Raw genomic sequence first — 6,798 nt, 5'->3', positions numbered from 1 at the left:
AACCTCCCCTCCTTGCCCTCCCTCCCCGGTTTCGCTCGGGCTCTGTCCGGACACGCAGCCCCGCTGAAATTTCCCAGCGCAGCCCCAGGAACTCGTGCTCGGTCCCCGGGAACAGCTCCAACCCCAAAGGGAACGGCCCCGGGGCTCAGAGAGCCCCTAAATCCCAAAGGGAACAACCCCGGGGCTCGGAGCGCCCCGAAAACCCCCAAAGGGAACGGCCCCGGGGCTCAGAGCATCCCCAAACCCCAACAAGAATGGCCCCGGGGCTCGGAGAGTCACCAAACCCCAAACGGGAACGGCTCTGGAGCTCGGAGCTCCCAAAAACCCAAACGGGAACAACCCCGGGGCATAGAGCGTCCCCAGATCCCAACGGGAATGGTCCCGGGCCTCGGAGCATCCCAAAAATCCCCAAACGGGAACAGCTCCGGGGCTCAGAGAGTCCCAAAATCCCCACGGGAACGGTCCCGGGGCTCGGAGAGTTCCAAAATCCCCAAACGGGAACAGCTCCGGGGGCTCAGAGCATCCTGAAAACCCAACGGGAACATTCCGGGGGGCTCGGAGCGTCCCCAAAACCCCAAATGGGAACGGCCCCGGGGCTCGGAGCGTCCCCAAACCCCAAATGGGAACAACCCTGGGGTTCGGAGCATCCCAAAAATCCCCAACGGGAACAACCCCGGGGCTCGGAGCATCCCAAAATCCCAAAGGGAACGGTCCCGGGGCTCGGAGCATCCCAAAAATCCCCAAAGGGAACGGCCCCGGGGCTCGGAGCATCCCAAAACCCCAAACGGGAATGGCCCCGGGACTCGGAGCATCCCAAAATCCCCACCCCGCGTGGGAAAAGCGCCGGGACCCTGCGCGTTCCGACAGAGAGAGGTGAAATTGCAGCTCCTGCTCTGCCCCTTCTTGGGGTCACCCCACAGATTTGGGGGATCTGGGAGCGTTTTCCTCGCTGGGACGGGTTTTTGGGGTTTTTCTGCTGGAATTGGGGTGTTGGATGCTGAGTGTGGAACTCTGATGGAGCAGGGAGCTCGGAATGAGCAAGAAATAAAGTTTATCTTAAAGTTTGTCATAAAATCTGAGAGATTTTATGGAACTGGGGAGCCCAGGGAAGGGAGCAGAGCTGGGGAAGGGTCTGGAGCAGCCGGGGGGATTCATCCYGRAGAAAAAAAGGCTCAGAGGAACCTCCTGGCCCTGATCCCATAAAGCACAGCTCCCTGACAGGAGGGCACTGAGCGGATTTCGGGTTTTTTTTTTCCCAAAAAAACGGGGACAGGACAAGAAGAAGCAGCTTCAAGCTGCACCAGGGGAGTTTTGGGTCAGATTAAGGAAAAATTTCTTCACTGAAAAGGTTTTAAATCATCAGAACAGGCTGGGCAGGGAAAAGGTGGTGTCACCATCCCTGGAAGTGTCAGAAAATCCGTGGATGTGGCATTTGGGGACCACAGTGGCAGCACCACCACCTTAAAGATCTTTTCCACCAAAATGATTTTTTTTTTCCTTGAATCTTTAATCCCAAAATCCCCAGAAATGAATTCCCTGCAGAGGGAGGGAGGAATTTCCAGGATTTCACCTKGGCCCAAGCCTGGGAGAAGCTTTTCCCCCGCAGCAGCTTCCTGGTGTGGGGTGGGAAGTGTTTGAATGTTTGCAGCGTTTTGCAAATTCGCAAATTTGGATGCCAAAGCAGCGCTGTGAAAGTTAATTAGCCAGATAACTAATTAAAGACTTCTCCCTTTTATTGTTGCCAGCTCGAAAGTCAGAAAGGGGCTCGGGTCAAAGGGAATTGAGTTGTGCATCCCCAGAGAAAGAAATTATAAATTATTCACAATTTAAAGAATTATTCTGGGATTGCAGAGGGAAAATCCCATTTCTGGATGGGGGGAGAAAGGTCCTGATCCCATAAAACACCCCATAAGTGAGACAGCTCTGTCTCCAAGGGGGTCTCAGGGGATTTTTGGGTGCCAAAATGATTTTGGTGATTTTTGGAGAGGTTGTGGGGCTGGAAAAGTCCCCACGAGGGTGACACATCCTTGGGTTTGACCTTCCTGGTGAAGGTCAGGGTGGGGTTTATGGGATTTGTGGAGCTCCACTGGACAGCCAGCCGTGGATAATCCCTGATAACATCCCATAATCTCCCTTTTCTTTGTGTGTCACCCCCGCAGCGGATTTGTAAAAATTATTAAAAAATTAGAAAAACTTATAAAAGTCTATGCAAAATTATTTAAAATTGCAAAAACTTATTAAAAATTCAGAAAATTTATTAAAATTTATAAAAATTTATTGAAAAATTATAAAAATTTTAAAATACCTATAAAATTATAAAAAATCGTAAGAATGTATATAAAAATAATTATTAAAATGTATTGAAATGTGTTAAAACTTATTTTAAATATATAAAAATTTATGGAAAAATTATAAAATTATTAGAAAAAATATTAAAATTATTTTAAATGATAAAAAATTATAAAGAATTATTTTAAATTATAAAAAAGTATAAGGAATTTTTAAAAAAATATAAAAAATATATAAAAAATATTAAAAAAATATAAAAATTTACACCCCCTGGCACTGCTGGGCTCACTGAATGTGACCCTGGGGACAGAATAAGAGGCTGAGGATCATCAGAACCGGGGCTGAGGCTGCTTTGGACCCCAAAACTGAAACCCAGAATCGCCCAACCCCAAATTCCCAGGAGGGATCCCAAGAGGGCCCCAATTTCCACCAAAACCCCGCCCGTTCTGGGTGCTCTTGTGAAATCCCAGCCTGGCTCGGGGGAACTGAGTGCTTCAAATTCCACCCATCTGCCCGGCCCTCCTTCCCCACTGAAAAAAAAAATAAAAAATTTAAAAAAAAATGGGAATTGAGCAATTCCAGCGAGCTCAGATCCTCCCCGGATCACCGCCCCTGGGCATTTTTGGAAACTCAAAATTTTGATGCCAGCACTGCTGAGAGATCAATCCRTGGCACATTTTTCACCCCATCACCAGGCTCTGGCCAGAATCCTGATAATGCCAAAATTCTCATCCCACCCCCGCTGCTATCGGGCCCAGCCCTCAGATGACAAGAATTTAATTTAAAGGCTCAACCTCTTGTCTGAACAGCTCCCTCCCTCCCCCGGTGCGATGAAGGAAAATGTTCGGAGCGAGTGGGAAAGCTCTGGAAGGAGCTGTCTCTTGCCCTTCAGCCATCCAGAGAGGAAAAACTCATCTGAATGAAATGAGGATCAATCAGAGGGAGGCATGGGAAAAGCTGGGAAAAGGAGCCTGCAGTGATGTATATTCATGGGGGGGAAAAACCTCCCCCAGACATGCAGCAGCTTTGATGAAAACGCTTTGAAGTGACAGCGCGATCAGCCCGGAGATAGAGGAGGGTGAGCTCTCAATCTGATGGATCCTTCTCTTCAGGATTCACTTTCCAGTTTTTTTTTTAGAAATCCTTCCAAAATTTATGAGAATCCTCCTCCCCCAGCCCAAAAATCCCACAAAGCCACGATCCCATTCCCAAAGGGCAGAGAATGGTGYGGCCCCATTGTTTGGTGCTGCAGAGTATAGGGAGTGTTAATAGTTTGTATGAGAATAAAATGTTACGTTTTTGGTTGTTTTGGAAGAAAAAAAAAAGATTAGAATGTAGAATTGATAATGTAGGTGGTTTATAATTATAAACATTATTAATATTGAAGTTTTTGTAAATTTATTTATTTTATGTTGTTAAGTAGAAAGTGATAGTTTTATTGATTAATGTATGTTTAATACAAATGTATGTGCTGGTTGTTAAAGTAGATAAAAGAGGCTTGTCTCACAATAAAGTCTTTCTTTCTGTTTTTTCACCCACTTTTTGTGTGTTTTGTATCTATTCTTATATGTCGGCTGTCTGGCCAACAGCGACAGCAGAGGATGACTGGGAGAAGTTCTGGACCATTATCAGGAGATAAAGCGCTGATGCAAATGGGTTTTTCTTCTTTTTATTGCCAAATTTTGGGTTCTGAGGCACAGGGGTTGTCAGATATCAGAATCTGATATCAGAATTTCATCAGCGGCGTGTCTCCCACTCCCACCCGCTCCCCTGATCTGAATCTTTCAAAGCTGAGTCTAAAATCCGTGTTTGAGCTGATTCCAGCTGGGAAGGCCTTTTTGGGGTGGGAGGGATAAATCCCMAAYATTKCAGSGGAATTCTGTATCAGCCCCATGAAYSTGCGACCCRAGGAGCTGAACCCCATCCTGGAGTTCACAGCAGCACCCCAAAATCCCCACAGAATCCCCATGGAATGCCCATGGAATGCCCATGGAATCCCAATTGAATCCCCATGGAATCCCTATGGAATCCCAATTGAATCCCTATGGAATTCTCATGGAATCTCCATGGAATCCCTATGGAAACCCTGTGGAATCTTCATAGAATCCCCATAGAGTCACCATGGAATCCTCATGGAATCCCCACGGATTCCCCATTGAATCCCCAAAGAATCCCTATGGAATCCTCATGGAATCCCCAAAAAATCCTCATGGAATCCCCATGGAATCTCCACGGAATCCCCACGGAATCTCCATGGAATCCCCATTGAATCCCTATGGAATCCCCATGATATCCCAACAGAATCCCCACAGAATCCCTATGGAATCCCAATTGAATCCCTATGGAATTCTCATGGAATCCCCAAAAAATCACCATGGAATCCCCACGGATTCCCCATTGAATCACCAAAGAATCCCCTATGGAATCCTCATGGAACCCCCACAAAATCCTCATGGAATCCCTATGGAATCCCCATGGAATCCCTATGGAATCCCCATGGAATCTCCACGGAATCCCCACGGAATCCCCACGGAATCTCCATGGAATCCCCATTGAATCCCTATGGAATCCCAATTGAATCCCTATGGAATTCTCATGGAATCCCCAAAGAATCACCATGGAATCCCCAAAGAACCCCTATGGAATCCTCATGGAACCCCCACAAAATCCTCATGGAATCCCCAAAGAATCCCCAAAGAATCACCATGGAATCCCCATGGAATCCCCACAAAATCCCCATGGAAAAGGCCCAAACCCCCTTCCCTGACCCCAGCTCTGGCAGTTTCCCCGTTTGGGGAGTTTTTCCCCTCTCTCCCAGGCAGGGCAGAGCAATCTCTGCTCTCTGCTCTCTGCTCTCTGCTCTGTGCTCAGCTCATGCGTGTGAAAATCCTGACAAAGGCAGGAGCCACCTTCCCTTTCCCCGAGCCAACAAAAATGTCACGTCTTGAGAAAACCAAATGAAACCCAAAGTGTCACCCGGCCTGGGAGTACAATCCAGGGCAAGTTTTTAAAGGAGCCTCGAGTTTTCAATGCCTGGGTGAAGTTCTAACCTTTCCTGAAAGGAACCAAGGGGAAAAATAAAATAATAAAAAAAAAAATCAGCTCTCTGTGCTTTAATTTTTTTTTTATTATTATTTTTTTGCGGTGGGTTTGTGGACACAAAGACAACGTTGGATCCCTGCCCTGAGATCTGCTGAGCCCCAGCATGGTGATTTTGTGCTTTGCCAAGTGGTTCTGCTGGGAAAACTTTGAAAGAAGAGCGTTCAACCAGCAAAAAAAAAAAAAAAAAAATTCAGGGCCTTCCTTTGCCCCTTTCTGTGGATAATTTGATAATTCACATTTCTGGCTTTAAACACATTTGAGGAGGGAAATGCAGCACTGATTTCTGCAGCTCCCCTCGAGTTTGAGCTCAGAGCTGTTGTGAAAGAGRATTTTTAGCAGCCAAACCTGTAGTTATGAAATGAAGGCTGCCTTAAATCCAGCCCAGGAGGATCAGAGAGGCAGTTACTATAATTAATCCTAATGATCCTTCCACCGAGCCGTGCGTTAGCTCTGTATAAACCTTTTTTTTTTTATTCCCTTTTTTAATTCCCTTTTTTTAATTCCCTTTTTTATTATTCCCCTTTTTTTCCCCCCTTTTTTTATTCCCTTTTTTATTCCCTTTTTTTTATTCCCTTTTTTTTTATTCCCTTTTTTTTATTCCCTTTTTTATTCCCGGTGCAAACAATGAATACCCAGCCCCATCCACAGCTGCTTTTTTTTCAGGATTTCACCCCATTCCCTGTCACAAAAACCATCTTTTTGAACAACATTTGCCCCCAGATTTCCACATTTCCCATATTTGAGCACCACTGCAATAAAAACTTCTCCAAATTGCCCCTGAATTCATTAGGATCGGGAAGGACCAGTTATCTGTAGGGCAAAACTGTTCCCAGTGGACCTTTTAATTACCTTTATATTGGACTGTCATTTTCTAGGCTGTCATTTGGCTTTATGGAGGAAATTTGCTTTAAGTTTGGGGTTTTTTTTGTCACTCAAATTGTCGGGTGTGGTTTTAGGGGCTCTGCTGGGAGAATTTTGCTGTTTTTGAGGGGTTTTGGTGTTCACCTGCAGCCGTTTCCYGGTGAAATTCCTTTCTCCCACCTCTGTTTTGGCACCTGCTCAGCCGTACGTGAGCGAAATGCTTCGATTAGACACCAGGCATTTGCTTGTGAAAAAACAACAGCTTCGTTTTTCCTCCCAACGTCATTTTTCCCCCGCAGAAAAAAAAAAAAAAAAAGGGGTTTATTGCATAAACAAGGTGCTGGCTGGAGCTGGGGTGAGTTGGTTCAAAACCTTTTGTGGTTTCTGTGGTTTCCATCCCTTCTCAGCCCACCAAAGCCCAGCCCTGTGCTCTGGGCTGATGCTGACAGCAGTAATTTCTGGTGACAGATACAGAAATGTCCTTAGGGAAAACACAAAAGTGATGGAAGTTTCCTGTGGGAAAAAAGTTCTTTTCTTCTTCTTCTT

Source organism: Malurus melanocephalus, unplaced genomic scaffold, assembly GCF_030028575.1.
Source record: "Malurus melanocephalus ecotype Western Australia unplaced genomic scaffold, MMel_1.1 scaffold_658, whole genome shotgun sequence".
NCBI classification, from domain to species: domain Eukaryota; kingdom Metazoa; phylum Chordata; class Aves; order Passeriformes; family Maluridae; genus Malurus; species Malurus melanocephalus.
The sequence above is the reverse complement of the archived record's forward strand: the minus strand, read 5'-3'. Positions refer to the sequence as shown.